Raw genomic sequence first — 21358 nt, forward strand, 5'->3', positions numbered from 1 at the left:
ATCGAGGATTGGGGGAAATCCAAATAACCCAGCAAGCCATGCACACCTAGTGCCCATGTGGCATTCCCTCTATCCCCCGTGTCAAGCAGCCTGTTTGGGGTGACCAAGGATGAGCAAGGATATCTGGAAATTGTGGTCCTTCGTGGGCAGTCCACGGCCTCGCAGGTCCACGGACAGTGGTGTGGTATTTGACCAAGTAAGCGCTATTGGCACAGGCCAACACACATTGGTGAACTCCAAGAGGGAGCGAGAAGCCTCCAGCAAAGGACTATCCCGTTTTTTCCTTTAGCACTCACGAAACTGCAGTCTGGTCCCAAAGATATTTTCACATACAATGAGTGCAAAGAGAAATTCAGAAAGTCCAATAAATGAAAAGGATCTAATGGAGGATTGGGGGCAGTCGAAAATAACCCAGCAAGCTGTGCACACCCTGCGCCCATCAGCATTCCCTCTACACCCCATTTCAGACAGCCTGTTTGGGGTGACCAAGGATGAGCAAGGATATCGGGAAATTGTGGTCCTTCGTGGGCAGTCTATGGCCTCGCAGGTCCAGGGACAGTGATGTGGTATTTGACAAAGTAAGCGCTATTGGCACAGGCCAACACACATTGGTGAACTCCCAGAGGGAGCAGAGAAGCCTCCAGGAAAGGATATCCTGTTTTTTTCTTTGGCACACAGGAAACTGCATTTTGGTCCCAAAGATTTTTTCACATATAATGAGTGCAAAGACAAGTTCGGAAAGGCCAATAAATGAAAAGGATCTAATTGAGGATTGGGGGCAGTCGAAAATAACCCAGCAAGCTGTGCACACCCTGCGCCCATCAGCATTCCCTCTACACCCCAGGTCAGACAGCCTGTTAGGGGTGACCTAGAATGACTAAGGATGACCAGGAAGTGATAGGGCAGCATGGTAGTCCACACCCTCGCCAGTAAGAGGCAGCTGATGTGGTATTTGCCACGGGAAGGAGTACCCCATACTAGCCAACAGAGATTGGGGAACTCCAGAGGGAGCATAGAAGCCTCTGGCAAAGGACTATCCTGTCTTTTTCTTTTGGACACATGAAAGTGCATTTCTGGTCCCAAAGATCTTTTTCCATAGAATGAGTAAAAACAAAAGTTAAGACAGTCCAACAAACAAAAAGGAGTTAATCGAGGATTGGGGGAAATCCAAATAACCCAGCAAGCCATGCACACCTAGTGCCCATGTGGCATTCCCTCTATCCCCCTTGTCAAGCAGCCTGTTTGGGGTGACCAAGGATGAGCAAGGATATCTGGAAATTGTGGTCCTTCGTGGGTAGTCCACGGCCTCGCAGGTCCAGTGACAGTGGTGTGGTATTTGACAAAGTAAGCGCTATTGGCACAGGCCAACACACATTGGTGAACTCCCAGAGGGAGCGGAGAAGCCTCCAGCAAAAGACTATCCCGTTTTTTCCTTTAGCACTCACGAAAGTGCATTCTGGTCCCAAAGATTTTTTCACATATAATGAGTGCAAAGAGAAATTCAGAGAGTCCAATAAATGAAAAGGATCTAATGGAGGATTGGGGGCAGTCGAAAATAACCCAGCAACCCATGCACACCCTGCGCCCATCAGCATTCCCTCTATCCCCCATTTCAGACAGCCTGTTTGGGGTGACCAAGGATGAGCAAGGATATCGGGGAAGTGTGTTCCTTCGTGGGCAGACTAGGGACTCGCAGGTCCAAGGACAGTGATGTGCTATTTGACTAAGTAAGCGCTATAGGCACAGGCTAACACACATTGGTGAACTCCCAGAGGGAGCGGAGAAGCCTCCAGCAAAGGACTATCCCATTTTTTCCTTTAGCACTCACGAAACTGCATTTTGGTCCCAAAGATTTTTTCACATATAATGAGTGCAAAGACAAGTTCGGAAAGTCCAATAAATGAAAAGGATCTAATTGAGGATTGGGGGCAGTCGAAAATAACCCAGCAAGCTGTGCACACCCTGCGCCCATCAGCATTCCCTCTACACCCCAGGTCAGACAGCCTGTTAGGGGTGACCTAGAATGACTAAGGATGACCAGGATGTGATAGGGCAGCATGGTAGTCCACACCCTCGCCAGTAAGAGGCAGCTGATGTGGTATTTGCCACAGGAAGGAGTACCCCATACTAGCCAACAGAGATTGGGGAACTCCAGAGGGAGCGGAGAAGCCTCTGGCAAAGGACTATCCTCTCTTTTTCTTTGGGACACATGAAAGTGCATTTCTGGTCCCAAAGATCTTTTTCCATAGAATGAGTAAAAACAAAAGTTTAGACAGTACAACAAACAAAAAGGAGTTAATCGAGGATTGGGGGAAATCCAAATAACCCAGCAAGCCATGCACACCTAGTGCCCATGTGGCATTCCCTCTATCCCCCTTGTCAAGCAGCCTGTTTGGGGTGACCAAGGATGAGCAAGGATATCTGGAAATTGTGGTCCTTCGTGGGCAGCCCACGGCCTCGCAGGTCCAGGGACAGTGGTGTGGTATTTGACCAAGTAAGCGCTATTGGCACAGGCCAACACACATTGGTGAACTCCCAGAGGGAGCAGAGAAGCCTCCAGCAAAGGACTATCCCGTTTTTTCCTTTAGCACTCACGAAACTGCATTCTGGTCCCAAAGATTTTTTCACATATAATGAGTGCAAAGAGAAATTCAGAGAGTCCAATAAATGAAAAGGATCTAATGGAGGATTGGGGGCAGTCGAAAATAACCCAGCAACCCGTGCACACCCTGCGCCCATCAGCATTCCCTCTATCCCCCATTTCAGACAGCCTGTTTGGGGTGACCAAGGATGAGCAAGGATATCGGGGAAGTGTGGTCCTTCGTGGGCAGACTAGGGACTCGCAGGTCCAAGGACAGTGATGTGCTATTTGACTAAGTAAGCGCTATAGGCACAGGCTAACACACATTGGTGAACTCCCAGAGGGAGCAGAGAAGCCTCCAGCAAAGGACTATCCCATTTTTTCCTTTAGCACTCACGAAACTGCAGTCTGGTCCCAAAGATATTTTCACATACAATGAGTGCAAAGAGAAATTCAGAAAGTCCAATAAATGAAAAGGATCTAATGGAGGATTGGGGGCAGTCGAAAATAACCCAGCAACCCGTGCACACCCTGCGCCCATCAGCATTCCCTCTACACCCCAGGTCAGACAGCCTGTTAGGGGTGACCTAGAATGACTAAGGATGACCAGGATGTGATAGGGCAGCATGGTAGTCCACACCCTCGCCAGTAAGAGGCAGCTGATGTGGTATTTGCCACAGGAAGGAGTACCCCATACTAGCCAACAGAGATTGGGGAACTCCAGAGGGAGCGGAGAAGCCTCTGGCAAAGGACTATCCTCTCTTTTTCTTTGGGACACATGAAAGTGCATTTCTGGTCCCAAAGATCATTTTCCATAGAATGAGTAAAAACAAAAGTTTAGACAGTCCAACAAACAAAAAGGAGTTAATCGAGGATTGGGGGAAATCCAAATAACCCAGCAAGCCATGCACACCTAGTGCCCATGTGGCATTCCCTCTATCCCCCTTGTCAAGCAGCCTGTTTGGGGTGACCAAGGATGAGCAAGGATATCTGGAAATTGTGGTCCTTCGTGGGCAGCCCACGGCCTCGCAGGTCCAGGGACAGTGGTGCGGTATTTGACCAAGTAAGCGCTATTGGCACAGGCCAACACACATTGGTGAACTCCCAGAGGGAGCAGAGAAGCCTCCAGCAAAGGACTATCCCGTTTTTTCCTTTAGCACTCACGAAACTGCATTCTGGCCCCAAAGATTTTTTCACATATAATGAGTGCAAAGAGAAATTCAGAAAGTCCAATAAATGAAAAGGATCTAATGGAGGATTGGGGGCAGTCGAAAATAACCCAGCAACCCATGCACACCCTGCGCCCATCAGCATTCCCTCTATCCCCCATTTCAGACAGCCTGTTTGGGGTGACCAAGGATGAGCAAGGATATCTAGAAAGTGTGGTCCTTCGTGGGCAGTCCACAGCCTCGCAGGTCCAGGGACAGTGGTGTGGTATTTGACAAAGTAAGCGCTATTGACACAGGCCAACACACATTGGTGAACTCCAAGAGGGAGCGAAAAGCCTCCAGCAAAGGACTATCCCGTTTTTTCCTTTAGCACTCACGAAACTGCAGTCTGGTCCCAAAGATATTTTCACATACAATGAGTGCAAAGAGAAATTCAGAAAGTCCAATAAATGAAAAGGATCTAATGGAGGATTGGGGGCAGTCGAAAATAACCCAGCAAGCTGTGCACACCCTGCGCCCATCAGCATTCCCTCTACACCCCATTTCAGACAGCCTGTTTGGGGTGACCAAGGATGAGCAAGGATATCTGGAAATTGTGGTCCTTCGTGGGCAGTCTATGGCCTCGCAGGTCCAGGGACAGTGGTGTGGTATTTGACAAAGTAAGCGCTATTGGCACAGGCCAACACACATTGGTGAACTCCCAGAGGGAGCGGAGAAGCCTCCAGCAAAAGACTATCCCGTTTTTTCCTTTAGCACTCACAAAACTGCATTCTGGTCCCAAAGATTTTTTCACATATAATGAGTGCAAAGAGAAATTCAGAGAGTCCAATAAATGAAAAGGATCTAATGGAGGATTGGGGGCAGTCGAAAATAACCCAGCAAGCCCTGCACACCCTGCGCCCATCAGCATTCCCTCTATCCCCCATTTCAGACAGCCTGTTTGGGGTGACCAAGGATGAGCAAGGATATCGGGGAAGTGTGTTCCTTCGTGGGCAGACTAGGGACTCGCAGGTCCAAGGACAGTGATGTGCTATTTGACTAAGTAAGCGCTATAGGCACAGGCTAACACACATTGCTGAACTCCCAGAGGGAGCGGAGAAGCCTCCAGCAAAGGACTATCCCATTTTTTCCTTTAGCACTCACGAAACTGCATTTTGGTCCCAAAGATTTTTTCACATATAATGAGGTCAAAGACAAGTTCAGAAAGTCCAATAAATGAGAAGGATCTAATGGAGGATTGGGGGGAGTCGAAAATAACCCAGCAAGCTGTGCACACCCTGCGCCCATCAGCATTCCCTCTACACCCCAGGTCAGACAGCCTGTTAGGGGTGACCTAGAATGACTAAGGATGACCAGGATGTGATAGGGCAGCATGGTAGTCCACACCCTCGCCAGTAAGAGGCAGCTGATGTGGTATTTGCCACAGGAAGGAGTACCCCATACTAGCCAACAGAGATTGGGGAACTCCAGAGGGAGCGGAGAAGCCTCTGGCAAAGGACTATCCTCTCTTTTTCTTTGGGACACATGAAAGTGCATTTCTGGTCCCAAAGATCTTTTTCCATAGAATGAGTAAAAACAAAAGTTTAGACAGTACAACAAACAAAAAGGAGTTAATCGAGGATTGGGGGAAATCCAAATAACCCAGCAAGCCATGCACACCTAGTGCCCATGTGGCATTCCCTCTATCCCCCTTGTCAAGCAGCCTGTTTGGGGTGACCAAGGATGAGCAAGGATATCTGGAAATTGTGGTCCTTCGTGGGCAGTCCACGGCCTCGCAGGTCCAGGGACAGTGGTGTGGTATTTGACCAAGTAAGCGCTATTGGCACAGGCCAACACACATTGGTGAACTCCCAGAGGGAGCAGAGAAGCCTCCAGCAAAGGACTATCCCGTTTTTTCCTTTAGCACTCACGAAACTGCATTCTGGTCCCAAAGATTTTTTCACATATAATGAGTGCAAAGAGAAATTCAGAAAGTCCAATAAATGAAAAGGATCTAATGGAGGATTGGGGGCAGTCGAAAATAACCCAGCAAGCCGTGCACACCCTGCGCCCATCAGCATTCCCTCTATCCCCCATTTCAGACAGCCTGTTTGGGGTGACCAAGGATGAGCAAGGATATCGGGGAAGTGTAGTCCTTCGTGGGCAGACTAGGGACTCGCAGGTCCAAGGACAGTGATGTGCTATTTGACTAAGTAAGCGCTATAGGCACAGGCTAACACACATTGGTGAACTCCCAGAGGGAGCGGAGAAGCCTCCAGCAAAGGACTATCCCATTTTTTCCTTTAGCACTCACGAAACTGCATTTTGGTCCCAAAGATTTTTTCACATATAATGAGTGCAAAGACAAGTTCAGAAAGTCCAATAAATGAGAAGGATCTAATGGAGGATTGGGGGGAGTCGAAAATAACCCAGCAAGCTGTGCACACCCTGCGCCCATCAGCATTCCCTCTACACCCCAGGTCAGACAGCCTGTTAGGGGTGACCTAGAATGACTAAGGATGACCAGGAAGTGATAGGGCAGCATGGTAGTCCACACCCTAGCCAGTAAGAGGCAGCTGATGTGGTATTTGCCACAGGAAGGAGTACCCCATACTAGCCAACAGAGATTGGGGAACTCCAGAGGGAGCATAGAAGCCTCTGGCAAAGGACTATCCTGTCTTTTTCTTTTGGACATATGAAAGAGCATTTCTGGTCCCAAAGATCTTTTTCCATAGAATGAGTAAAAACAAAAGTTTAGACAGTCCAACAAACAAAAAGGAGTTAATCGAGGATTGGGGGAAATCCAAATAACCCAGCAAGCCATGCACACCTAGTGCCCATGTGGCATTCCCTCTATCCCCCGTGTCAAGCAGCCTGTTTGGGGTGACCAAGGATGAGCATGGATATCTGGAAATTGTGGTCCTTCGTGGGCAGTCCACGGCCTCGCAGGTCTAGGGACAGTGGTGTGGTATTTGACCAAGTAAGCGCTATTGGCACAGGCCAACACACATTGGTGAACTCCCAGAGGGAGCAGAGAAGCCTCCAGCAAAGGACTATCCCGTTTTTTCCTTTAGCACTCACGAAACTGCATTCTGGTCCCAAAGATTTTTTCACATATAATGAGTGCAAAGAGAAATTCAGAAAGTCCAATAAATGAAAAGGATCTAATGGAGGATTGGGGGCAGTCAAAAATAACCCAGCAACTCGTGCACACCCTGCGCCCATCAGCATTCCCTCTATCCCCCATTCAGACAGCCTGTTTGGGGTGACCAAGGATGAGCAAGGATATCTAGAAAGTGTGGTCCTTCGTGGGCAGTCCACAGCCTCGCAGGTCCAGGGACAGTGGTGTGGTATTTGACAAAGTAAGCGCTATTGACACAGGCCAACACACATTGGTGAACTCCAAGAGGGAGCGAGAAGCCTCCAGCAAAGGACTATCCCGTTTTTTCCTTTAGCACTCACGAAACTGCAGTCTGGTCCCAAAGATATTTTCACATACAATGAGTGCAAAGAGAAATTCAGAAAGTCCAATAAATGAAAAGGATCTAATGGAGGATTGGGGGCAGTCGAAAATAACCCAGCAAGCTGTGCACACCCTGCGCCCATCAGCATTCCCTCTACACCCCATTTCAGACAGCCTGTTTGGGGTGACCAAGGATGAGCAAGGATATCGGGAAATTGTGGTCCTTCGTGGGCAGTCTATGGCCTCGCAGGTCCAGGGACAGTGATGTGGTATTTGACAAAGTAAGCGCTATTGGCACAGGCCAACACACATTGGTGAACTCCCAGAGGGAGCAGAGAAGCCTCCAGGAAAGGATATCCTGTTTTTTTCTTTGGCACACAGGAAACTGCATTTTGGTCCCAAAGATTTTTTCACATATAATGAGTGCAAAGACAAGTTCGGAAAGGCCAATAAATGAAAAGGATCTAATTGAGGATTGGGGGCAGTCGAAAATAACCCAGCAAGCTGTGCACACCCTGCGCCCATCAGCATTCCCTCTACACCCCAGGTCAGACAGCCTGTTAGGGGTGACCTAGAATGACTAAGGATGACCAGGAAGTGATAGGGCAGCATGGTAGTCCACACCCTCGCCAGTAAGAGGCAGCTGATGTGGTATTTGCCACAGGAAGGAGTACCCCATACTAGCCAACAGAGATTGGGGAACTCCAGAGGGAGCATAGAAGCCTCTGGCAAAGGACTATCCTGTCTTTTTCTTTTGGACACATGAAAGTGCATTTCTGGTCCCAAAGATCTTTTTCCATAGAATGAGTAAAAACAAAAGTTTAGACAGTCCAACAAACAAAAAGGAGTTAATCGAGGATTGGGGGAAATCCAAATAACCCAGCAAGCCATGCACACCTAGTGCCCATGTGGCATTCCCTCTATCCCCCGTGTCAAGCAGCCTGTTTGGGGTGACCAAGGATGAGCAAGGATATCTGGAAATTGTGGTCCTTCGTGGGCAGTCCACGGCCTCGCAGGTCCAGGGACAGTGGTGTGGTATTTGACCAAGTAAGCGCTATTGGCACAGGCCAACACACATTGGTGAACTCCCAGAGGGAGCAGAGAAGCCTCCAGCAAAGGACTATCCCATTTTTTCCTTTAGCACTCACGAAACTGCATTCTGGTCCCAAAGATTTTTTCACATATAATGAGTGCAAAGAGAAATTCAGAGAGTCCAATAAATGAAAAGGATCTAATGGAGGATTGGGGGCAGTCGAAAATAACCCAGCAAGCTGTGCACACCCTGCGCCCATCAGCATTCCCTCTACACCCCAGGTCAGACAGCCTGTTAGGGGTGACCTAGAATGACTAAGGATGACCAGGAAGTGATAGGGCAGCATGGTAGTCCACACCCTCGCCAGTAAGAGGCAGCTGATGTGGTATTTGCCACAGGAAGGAGTACCCCATACTAGCCAACAGAGATTGGGGAACTCCAGAGGGAGCGGAGAAGCCTCTGGCAAAGGACTATCCTGTCTTTTTCTTTTGGACACATGAAAGTGCATTTCTGGGCCCAAAGATCTTTTTCCATAGAATGAGTAAAAACAAAAGTTTAGACAGTCCAACAAACAAAAAGGAGTTAATCGAGGATTGGGGGAAATCCAAGTAACCCAGCAAGCCATGCACACCTAGTGCCCATGTGGCATTCCCTCTATCCCCCGTGTCAAGCAGCCTGTTTGGGGTGACCAAGGATGAGCAAGGATATCTGGAAATTGTGGTCCTTCGTGGGCAGTCCACGGCCTCGCAGGTCCAGGGACAGTGGTGTGGTATTTGACCAAGTAAGCACTATTGGCACAGGCCAACACACATTGGTGAACTCCCAGAGGGAGCAGAGAAGCCTCCAGCAAAGGACTATCCCGTTTTTTCCTTTAGCACTCACGAAACTGCATTCTGGTCCCAAAGATTTTTTCACATATAATGAGTGCAAAGAGAAATTCAGAGAGTCCAATAAATGAAAAGGATCTAATGGAGGATTGGGGGCAGTCGAAAATAACCCAGCAACCCGTGCACACCCTGCGCCCATCAGCATTCCCTCTATCCCCCATTTCAGACAGCCTGTTTGGGGTGACCAAGGATGAGCAAGGATATCTAGAAAGTGTGGTCCTTCGTGGGCAGTCCACAGCCTCGCAGGTCCAGGGACAGTGGTGTGGTATTTGACAAAGTAAGCGCTATTGACACAGGCCAACACACATTGGTGAACTCCAAGAGGGAGCGAGAAGCCTCCAGCAAAGGACTATCCCGTTTTTTCCTTTAGCACTCACGAAACTGCAGTCTGGTCCCAAAGATATTTTCACATACAATGAGTGCAAAGAGAAATTCAGAAAGTCCAATAAATGAAAAGGATCTAATGGAGGATTGGGGGCAGTCGAAAATAACCCAGCAAGCCGTGCACACCCTGCGCCCATCAGCATTCCCTCTACACCCCAGGTCAGACAGCCTGTTAGGGGTGACCTAGAATGACTAAGGATGACCAGGATGTGATAGGGCAGCATGGTAGTCCACACCCTCGCCAGTAAGAGGCAGCTGATGTGGTATTTGCCACAGGAAGGAGTACCCCATACTAGCCAACAGAGATTGGGGAACTCCAGAGGGAGCGGAGAAGCCTCTGGCAAAGGACTATCCTCTCTTTTTCTTTGGGACACATGAAAGTGCATTTCTGGTCCCAAAGATCTTTTTCCATAGAATGAGTAAAAACAAAAGTTTAGACAGTCCAACAAACAAAAAGGAGTTAATCGAGGATTGGGGGAAATCAAAATAACCCAGCAAGCCATGCACACCTAGTGCCCATCTGGCATTCCCTCTATGCACGGTGTCAAGCAGCCTGTTTGGGGTGACCAAGGATGAGCAAGGATATCGGGAAAGTGTGGTCCTTCGTGGGCAGTCTATGGCCTCGCATGTCCAGTGACAGTGATGTTGTATTTGACAAAGTAAGCGCTATTGGCACAGGCCAACACACATTGGTGAACTCCCAGAGGGAGCGGAGAAGCCTCCAGCAAAGGACTATCCCGTTTTTTCCTTTAGCACTCAGGAAACTGCATTTTGGTCCCAAAGATTTTTTCACATATAATGAGTGCAATGGGAAATTCAGAGAGTCCAATAAATGAAAAGGATCTAATGGAGGATTGGGGGCAGTCGAAAATAACCCAGCAAGCTGTGCACACCCTGCGCCCATCAGCATTCCCTCTATCCCCCATTTCAGACAGCCTGTTTGGGGTGACCAAGGATGAGCAAGGATATCGGGGAAGTGTGTTCCTTCGTGGGCAGACTAGGGACTCGCAGGTCCAAGGACAGTGATGTGCTATTTGACTAAGTAAGCGCTATAGGCACAGGCTAACACACACTGGTGAACTCCCAGAGGGAGCAGAGAAGCCTCCAGCAAAGGACTATCCCATTTTTTCCTTTAGCACTCACGAAACTGCATTCTGGTCCCAAAGATTTTTTCACATATAATGAGTGCAAAGACAAGTTCGGAAAGTCCAATAAATGAAAAGGATCTAATTGAGGATTGGGGGCAGTCGAAAATAACCCAGCAAGCTGTGCACACCCTGCGCCCATCAGCATTCCCTCTACACCCCAGGTCAGACAGCCTGTTAAGGGGTGACCTAGAATGACTAAGGATGACCAGGAAGTGATAGGGCAGCATGGTAGTCCACACCCTCGCCAGTAAGAGGCAGCTGATGTGGTATTTGCCACACGAAGGAGTACCCCATACTAGCCAACAGAGATTGGGGAACTCCAGAGGGAGCGGAGAAGCCTCTGGCAAAGGACTATCCTGTCTTTTTCTTTGGGACACATGAAAGTGCATTTCTGGTCCCAAAGATCTTTTTCCATAGAATGAGTAAAAACAAAAGTTTAGACAGTCCAACAAACAAAAAGGAGTTAATCAAGGATTGGGGGAAATCGAAATAACCCAGCAAGCCATGCACACCTAGTGCCCATCTGGCATTCCCTCTATCCCCCGTGTCAAGCAGCCTGTTTGGGGTGACCAAGGATGAGCAAGGATATCGGGAAATTGTGGTCCTTCGTGGGCAGTCTATGGCCTCGCAGGTCCAGGGACAGTGGTGTGGTATTTGACCAAGTAAGCGCTATTGGCACAGGCCAACACACATTGGTGAACTCCCAGAGGGAGCAGAGAAGCCTCCAGCAAAGGACTATCCCGTTTTGTCCTTTAGCACTCACGAAACTGCATTCTGGTCCCAAAGATTTTTTCACATATAATGAGTGCAAAGAGAAATTCAGAGAGTCCAATAAATGAAAAGGATCTAATGGACGATTGGGGGCAGTCAAAAATAACCCAGCAACTCGTGCACACCCTGCGCCCATCAGCATTCCCTCTATCCCCCATTCAGACAGCCTGTTTGGGGTGACCAAGGATGAGCAAGGATATCTAGAAAGTGTGGTCCTTCGTGGGCAGTCCACAGCCTCGCAGGTCCAGGGACAGTGGTGTGGTATTTGACAAAGTAAGCGCTATTGACACAGGCCAACAAACATTGGTGAACTCCAAGAGGGAGCGAGAAGCCTCCAGCAAAGGACTATCCCGTTTTTTCCTTTAGCACTCACGAAACTGCAGTCTGGTCCCAAAGATATTTTCACATACAATGAGTGCAAAGAGAAATTCAGAAAGTCCAATAAATGAAAAGGATCTAATGGAGGATTGGGGGCAGTCGAAAATAACCCAGCAAGCTGTGCACACCCTGCGCCCATCAGCATTCCCTCTACACCCCATTTCAGACAGCCTGTTTGGGGTGACCAAGGATGAGCAAGGATATCGGGAAATTGTGGTCCTTCGTGGGCAGTCTATGGCCTCGCAGGTCCAGGGACAGTGATGTGGTATTTGACAAAGTAAGCGCTATTGGCACAGGCCAACACACATTGGTGAACTCCCAGAGGGAGCAGAGAAGCCTCCAGGAAAGGATATCCTGTTTTTTTCTTTGGCACACAGGAAACTGCATTTTGGTCCCAAAGATTTTTTCACATATAATGAGTGCAAAGACAAGTTCGGAAAGGCCAATAAATGAAAAGTATCTAATTGAGGATTGGGGGCAGTCGAAAATAACCCAGCAAGCTGTGCACACCCTGCGCCCATCAGCATTCCCTCTACACCCCAGGTCAGACAGCCTGTTAGGGGTGACCTAGAATGACTAAGGATGACCAGGAAGTGATAGGGCAGCATGGTAGTCCACACCCTCGCCAGTAAGAGGCAGCTGATGTGGTATTTGCCACAGGAAGGAGTACCCCATACTAGCCAACAGAGATTGGGGAACTCCAGAGGGAGCATAGAAGCCTCTGGCAAAGGACTATCCTGTCTTTTTCTTTTGGACACATGAAAGTGCATTTCTGGTCCCAAAGATCTTTTTCCATAGAATGAGTAAAAACAAAAGTTAAGACAGTCCAACAAACAAGAAGGAGTTAATCGAGGATTGGGGGAAATCCAAATAACCCAGCAAGCCATGCACACCTAGTGCCCATCTGGCATTCCCTCTATGCACGGTGTCAAGCAGCCTGTTTGGGGTGACCAAGGATGAGCAAGGATATCGGGAAAGTGTGGTCCTTCGTGGGCAGTCTATGGCCTCGCATGTCCAGTGACAGTGATGTTGTATTTGACAAAGTAAGCGCTATTGGCACAGGCCAACACACATTGGTGAACTCCCAGAGGGAGCGGAGAAGCCTCCAGCAAAGGACTATCCCGTTTTTTCCTTTAGCACTCAGGAAACTGCATTTTGGTCCCAAAGATTTTTTCACATATAATGAGTGCAATGGGAAATTCAGAGAGTCCAATAAATGAAAAGGATCTAATGGAGGATTGGGGGCAGTCGAAAATAACCCAGCATCCCGTGCACACCCTGCGCCCATCAGCATTCCCTCTATCCCCCATTTCAGACAGCCTGTTTGGGGTGACCAAGGATGAGCAAGGATATCGGGGAAGTGTGTTCCTTCGTGGGCAGACTAGGGACTCGCAGGTCCAAGGACAGTGATGTGCTATTTGACTAAGTAAGCGCTATAGGCACAGGCTAACACACACTGGTGAACTCCCAGAGGGAGCAGAGAAGCCTCCAGCAAAGGACTATCCCATTTTTTCCTTTAGCACTCACGAAACTGCATTCTGGTCCCAAAGATTTTTTCACATATAATGAGTGCAAAGACAAGTTCGGAAAGTCCAATAAATGAAAAGGATCTAATTGAGGATTGGGGGCAGTCGAAAATAACCCAGCAAGCTGTGCACACCCTGCGCCCATCAGCATTCCCTCTACACCCCAGGTCAGACAGCCTGTTAGGGGTGACCTAGAATGACTAAGGATGACCAGGAAGTGATAGGGCAGCATGGTAGTCCACACCCTCGCCATTAAGAGGCAGCTGATGTGGTATTTGCCACAGGAAGGAGTACCCGATACTAGCCAACAGAGATTGGGGAACTCCAGAGGGAGCATAGAAGCCTCTGGCAAAGGACTATCCTGTCTTTTTCTTTGGGACACATGAAAGTGCATTTCTGGTCCCAAAGATCTTTTTCCATAGAATGAGTAAAAACAAAAGTTAAGACAGTCCAACAAACAAAAAGGAGTTAATCGAGGATTGGGGGAAATCCAAATAACCCAGCAAGCCATGCACACCTAGTGCCCATGTGGCATTCCCTCTATCCCCCTTGTCAAGCAGCCTGTTTGGGGTGACCAAGGATGAGCAAGGATATCTGGAAATTGTGGTCCTTCGTGGGCAGTCCACGGCCTCGCAGGTCCAGTGACAGTGGTGTGGTATTTGACAAAGTAATCGCTATTGGCACAGGCCAACACACATTGGTGAACTCCCAGAGGGAGCGGAGAAGCCTCCAGCAAAAGACTATCCCGTTTTTTCCTTTAGCACTCACGAAACTGCATTCTGGTCCCAAAGATTTTTTCACATATAATGAGTGCAAAGAGAAATTCAGAGAGTCCAATAAATGAAAAGGATCTAATGGAGGATTGGGGGCAGTCGAAAATAACCCAGCAACCCGTGCACACCCTGCGCCCATCAGCATTCCCTCTATCCCCCATTTCAGACAGCCTGTTTGGGGTGACCAAGGATGAGCAAGGATATCTAGAAAGTGTGGTCCTTCGTGGGCAGTCCACAGCCTCGCAGGTCCAGGGACAGTGGTGTGGTATTTGACAAAGTAAGCGCTATTGACACAGGCCAACACACATTGGTGAACTCCAAGAGGGAGCGAGAAGCCTCCAGCAAAGGACTATCCCGTTTTTTCCTTTAGCACTCACGAAACTGCAGTCTGGTCCCAAAGATATTTTCACATACAATGAGTGCAAAGAGAAATTCAGAAAGTCCAATAAATGAAAAGGATCTAATGGAGGATTGGGGGCAGTCGAAAGTAACCCAGCAAGCCGTGCACACCCTGCGCCCATCAGCATTCCCTCTACACCCCAGGTCAGACAGCCTGTTAGGGGTGACCTAGAATGACTAAGGATGACCAGGATGTGATAGGGCAGCATGGTAGTCCACACCCTCGCCAGTAAGAGGCAGCTGATGTGGTATTTGCCACAGGAAGGAGTACCCCATACTAGCCAACAGAGATTGGGGAACTCCAGAGGGAGCTGAGAAGCCTCTGGCAAAGGACTATCCTCTCTTTTTTTTTGGGACACATGAAAGTGCATTTCTGGTCCCAAAGATCTTTTTCCATAGAATGAGTAAAAACAAAAGTTTAGACAGTACAACAAACAAAAAGGAGTTAATCGAGGATTGGGGGAAATCCAAATAACCCAGCAAGCCATGCACACCTAGTGCCCATGTGGCATTCCCTCTAACCCCTTGTCAAGCAGCCTGTTTGGGGTGACCAAGGATGAGCAAGGATATCTGGAAATTGTGGTCCTTCGTGGGTAGTCCACGGCCTCGCAGGTCCAGTGACAGTGGTGTGGTATTTGACAAAGTAATCGCTATTGGCACAGGCCAACACACATTGGTGAACTCCCAGAGGGAGCGGAGAAGCCTCCAGCAAAAGACTATCCCGTTTTTTCCTTTAGCACTCACGAAACTGCATTCTGGTCCCAAAGATTTTTTCACATATAATGAGTGCAAAGAGAAATTCAGAGAGTCCAATAAATGAAAAGGATCTAATGGAGGATTGGGGGCAGTCGAAAATAACCCAGCAACCCGTGCACACCCTGCGCCCATCAGCATTCCCTCTATCCCCCATTTCAGACAGCCTGTTTGGGGTGACCAAGGATGAGCAAGGATATCGGGGAAGTGTGTTCCTTCGTGGGCAGACTAGGGACTCGCAGGTCCAAGGACAGTGATGTGCTATTTGACTAAGTAAGCGCTATAGGCACAGGCTAACACACATTGGTGAACTCCCAGAGGGAGCGGAGAAGCCTCCAGCAAAGGACTATCCCATTTTTTCCTTTAGCACTCACGAAACTGCATTTTGGTCCCAAAGATTTTTTCACATATAATGAGTGCAAAGACAAGTTCAGAAAGTCCAATAAATGAGAAGGATCTAATGGAGGATTGGGGGGAGTCGAAAATAACCCAGCAAGCTGTGCACACCCTGCGCCCATCAGCATTCCCTCTACACCCCAGGTCAGACAGCCTGTTAGGGGTGACCTAGAATGACTAAGGATGACCAGGAAGTGATAGGGCAGCATGGTAGTCCACACCCTAGCCAGTAAGAGGAGGCTGATGTGGTATTTGCCACAGGAAGGAGTACCCCATACTAGCCAACAGAGATTGGGGAACTCCAGAGGGAGCATAGAAGCCTCTGGCAAAGGACTATCCTGTCTTTTTCTTTTGGACATATGAAAGAGCATTTCTGGTCCCAAAGATCTTTTTCCATAGAATGAGTAAAAACAAAAGTTTAGACAGTCCAACAAACAAAAAGGAGTTAATCGAGGATTGGGGGAAATCCAAATAACCCAGCAAGCCATGCACACCTAGTGCCCATGTGGCATTCCCTCTATCCCCCGTGTCAAGCAGCCTGTTTGGGGTGACCAAGGATGAGCAAGGATATCTGGAAATTGTGGTCCTTCGTGGGCAGTCCACGGCCTCGCATGTCTAGGGACAGTGGTGTGGTATTTGACCAAGTAAGCGCTATTGGCACAGGCCAACACACATTGGTGAACTCCCAGAGGGAGCAGAGAAGCCTCCAGCAAAGGACTATCCCGTTTTTTCCTTTAGCACTCACGAAACTGCATTCTGGTCCCAAAGATTTTTTCACATATAATGAGTGCAAAGAGAAATTCAGAAAGTCCAATAAATGAAAAGGATCTAATGGAGGATTGGGGGCAGTCGAAAATAACCCAGCAACTCCTGCACACCCTGCGCCCATCAGCATTCCCTCTATCCCCCATTCAGACAGCCTGTTTGGGGTGACCAAGGATGAGCAAGGATATCTAGAAAGTGTGGTCCTTCGTGGGCAGTCCACAGCCTCGCAGGTCCAGGGACAGTGGTGTGGTATTTGACAAAGTAAGCGCTATTGACACAGGCCAACACACATTGGTGAACTCCAAGAGGGAGCGAGAAGCCTCCAGCAAAGGACTATCCCGTTTTTTCCTTTAGCACTCACGAAACTGCAGTCTGGTCCCAAAGATATTTTCACATACAATGAGTGCAAAGAGAAATTCAGAAAGTCCAATAAATGAAAAGGATCTAATGGAGGATTGGGGGCAGTCGAAAATAACCCAGCAAGCTGTGCACACCCTGCGCCCATCAGCATTCCCTCTACACCCCATTTCAGACAGCCTGTTTGGGGTGACCAAGGATGAGCAAGGATATCGGGAAATTGTGGTCCTTCGTGGGCAGTCTATGGCCTCGCAGGTCCAGGGACAGTGATGTGGTATTTGACCAAGTAAGCGCTATTGGCACAGGCCAACACACATTGGTGAACTCCCAGAGGGAGCAGAGAAGCCTCCAGGAAAGGATATCCTGTTTTTTTCTTTGGCACACAGGAAACTGCATTTTGGTCCCAAAGATTTTTTCACATATAATGAGTGCAAAGACAAGTTCGGAAAGGCCAATAAATGAAAAGGATCTAATTGAGGATTGGGGGCAGTCGAAAATAACCCAGCAAGCTGTGCACACCCTGCGCCCATCAGCATTCCCTCTACACCCCAGGTCAGACAGCCTGTTAGGGGTGACCTAGAATGACTAAGGATGACCAGGAAGTGATAGGGCAGCATGGTAGTCCACACCCTCGCCATTAAGAGGCAGCTGATGTGGTATTTGCCACAGGAAGGAGTACCCGATACTAGCCAACAGAGATTGGGGAACTCCAGAGGGAGCATAGAAGCCTCTGGCAAAGGACTATCCTGTCTTTTTCTTTTGGACACATGAAAGTGCATTTCTGGTCCCAAAGATCTTTTTCCATAGAATGAGTAAAAACAAAAGTTAAGACAGTCCAACAAACAAAAAGGAGTTAATCGAGGATTGGGGGAAATCCAAATAACCCAGCAAGCCATGCACACCTAGTGCCCATGTGGCATTCCCTCTATCCCCCTTGTCAAGCAGCCTGTTTGGGGTGACCAAGGATGAGCAAGGATATCTGGAAATTGTGGTCCTTCGTGGGCAGTCCACGGCCTCGCAGGTCCAGTGACAGTGGTGTGGTATTTGACAAAGTAATCGCTATTGGCACAGGCCAACACACATTGGTGAACTCCCAGAGGGAGCGGAGAAGCCTCCAGCAAAAGACTATCCCGTTTTTTCCTTTAGCACTCACGAAACTGCATTCTGGTCCCAAAGATTTTTTCACATATAATGAGTGCAAAGAGAAATTCAGAGAGTCCAATAAATGAAAAGGATCTAATGGAGGATTGGGGGCAGTCGAAAATAACCCAGCAACCCGTGCACACCCTGCGCCCATCAGCATTCCCTCTATCCCCCATTTCAGACAGCATGTTTGGGGTGACCAAGGATGAGCAAGGATATCGGGGAAGTGTGTTCCTTCGTGGGCAGACTAGGGACTCGCAGGTCCAAGGACAGTGATGTGCTATTTGACTAAGTAAGCGCTATAGGCACAGGCTAACACACATTGGTGAACTCCCAGAGGGAGCGGAGAAGCCTCCAGCAAAGGACTATCCCATTTTTTCCTTTAGCACTCACGAAACTGCATTTTGGTCCCAAAGATTTTTTCACATATAATGAGTGCAAAGACAAGTTCGGAAAGTCCAATAAATGAAAAGGATCTAATTGAGGATTGGGGGCAGTCGAAAATAACCCAGCAAGCTGTGCACACCCTGCGCCCATCAGCATTCCCTCTACACCCCAGGTCAGACAGCCTGTTAGGGGTGACCTAGAATGACTAAGGATGACCAGGAAGTGATAGGGCAGCATGGTAGTCCACACCCTCGCCAGTAAGAGGCAGCTGATGTGGTATTTGCCACAGGAAGGAGTACCCCATACTAGCCAACAGAGATTGGGGAACTCCAGAGGGAGCATAGAAGCCTCTGGCAAAGGACTATCCTGTCTTTTTCTTTTGGACACATGAAAGTGCATTTCTGGTCCCAAAGATCTTTTTCCATAGAATGAGTAAAAACAAAAGTTTAGACAGTCCAACAAACAAAAAGGAGTTAATCGAGGATTGGGGGAAATCCAAATAACCCAGCAAGCCATGCACACCTAGTGCCCATGTGGCATTCCCTCTATCCCCCTTGTCAAGCAGCCTGTTTGGGGTGACCAAGGATGAGCAAGGATATCTGGAAATTGTGGTCCTTCGTGGGCAGTCCACGGCCTCGCAGGTCCAGGGACAGTGGTGTGGTATTTGACCAAGTAAGCGCAATTGGCACAGGCCAACACACATTGGTGAACTCCCAGAGGGAGCAGAGAAGCCTCCAGCAAAGGACTATCCCATTTTTTCCTTTAGCACTCACGAAACTGCATTCTGGTCCCAAAGATTTTTTCACATATAATGAGTGCAAAGAGAAATTCAGAGAGTCCAATAAATGAAAAGGATCTAATGGAGGATTGGGGGCAGTCGAAAATAACCCAGCAACCCGTGCACACCCTGCGCCCATCAGCATTCCCTCTATCCCCCATTTCAGACAGCCTGTTTGGGGTGACCAAGGATGAGCAAGGATATCTAGAAAGTGTGGTCCTTCGTGGGCAGTCCACAGCCTCGCAGGTCCAGGGACAGTGGTGTGGTATTTGACAAAGTAAGCGCTATTGACACAGGCCAACACACATTGGTGAACTCCAAGAGGGAGCGAGAAGCCTCCAGCAAAGGACTATCCCGTTTTTTCCTTTAGCACTCACGAAACTGCAGTCTGGTCCCAAAGATATTTTCACATACAATGAGTGCAAAGAGAAATTCAGAAAGTCCAATAAATGAAAAGGATCTAATGGAGGATTGGGGGCAGTCGAAAGTAACCCAGCAAGCCGTGCACACCCTGCGCCCATCAGCATTCCCTCTACACCCCAGGTCAGACAGCCTGTTAGGGGTGACCTAGAATGACTAAGGATGACCAGGATGTGATAGGGCAGCATGGTAGTCCACACCCTCGCCAGTAAGAGGCAGCTGATGTGGTATTTGCCACAGGAAGGAGTACCCCATACTAGCCAACAGAGATTGGGGAACTCCAGAGGGAGCTGAGAAGCCTCTGGCAAAGGACTATCCTCTCTTTTTTTTTGGGACACATGAAAGTGCATTTCTGGTCCCAAAGATCTTTTTCCATAGAATGAGTAAAAACAAAAGTTTAGACAGTACAACAAACAAAAAGGAGTTAATCGAGGATTGGGGGAAATCCAAATAACCCAGCAAGCCATGCACACCTAGTGCCCATGTGGCATTCCCTCTAACCCCTTGTCAAGCAGCCTGTTTGGGGTGACCAAGGATGAGCAAGGATATCTGGAAATTGTGGTCCTTCGTGGGTAGTCCACGGCCTCGCAGGTCCAGTGACAGTGGTGTGGTATTTGACAAAGTAATCGCTATTGGCACAGGCCAACACACATTGGTGAACTCCCAGAGGGAGCGGAGAAGCCTCCAGCAAAAGACTATCCCGTTTTTTCCTTTAGCACTCACGAAACTGCATTCTGGTCCCAAAGATTTTTTCACATATAATGAGTGCAAAGAGAAATTCAGAGAGTCCAATAAATGAAAAGGATCTAATGGAGGATTGGGGGCAGTCGAAAATAACCCAGCAACCCGTGCACACCCTGCGCCCATCAGCATTCCCTCTATCCCCCATTTCAGACAGCCTGTTTGGGGTGACCAAGGATGAGCAAGGATATCGGGGAAGTGTGTTCCTTCGTGGGCAGACTAGGGACTCGCAGGTCCAAGGACAGTGATGTGCTATTTGACTAAGTAAGCGCTATAGGCACAGGCTAACACACATTGGTGAACTCCCAGAGGGAGCGGAGAAGCCTCCAGCAAAGGACTATCCCATTTTTTCCTTTAGCACTCACGAAACTGCATTTTGGTCCCAAAGATTTTTTCACATATAATGAGTGCAAAGACAAGTTCAGAAAGTCCAATAAATGAGAAGGATCTAATGGAGGATTGGGGGGAGTCGAAAATAACCCAGCAAGCTGTGCACACCCTGCGCCCATCAGCATTCCCTCTACACCCCAGGTCAGACAGCCTGTTAGGGGTGACCTAGAATGACTAAGGATGACCAGGAAGTGATAGGGCAGCATGGTAGTCCACACCCTAGCCAGTAAGAGGCAGCTGATGTGGTATTTGCCACAGGAAGGAGTACCCCATACTAGCCAACAGAGATTGGGGAACTCCAGAGGGAGCATAGAAGCCTCTGGCAAAGGACTATCCTGTCTTTTTCTTTTGGACATATGAAAGAGCATTTCTGGTCCCAAAGATCTTTTTCCATAGAATGAGTAAAAACAAAAGTTTAGACAGTCCAACAAACAAAAAGGAGTTAATCGAGGATTGGGGGAAATCCAAATAACCCAGCAAGCCATGCACACCTAGTGCCCATGTGGCATTCCCTCTATCCCCCTTGTCAAGCAGCCTGTTTGGGGTGACCAAGGATGAGCAAGGATATCTGGAAATTGTGGTCCTTCGTGGGCAGTCCACGGCCTCGCAGGTCCAGGGACAGTGGTGTGGTATTTGACCAAGTAAGCGCTATTGGCACAGGCCAACACACATTGGTGAACTCCCAGAGGGAGCAGAGAAGCCTCCAGCAAAGGACTATCCCATTTTTTCCTTTAGCA

This window comes from Myotis nattereri (genome assembly GCF_964212035.1).
Source record: "Myotis nattereri genome assembly, chromosome: X".
NCBI classification, from domain to species: Eukaryota; Metazoa; Chordata; class Mammalia; order Chiroptera; family Vespertilionidae; genus Myotis; species Myotis nattereri.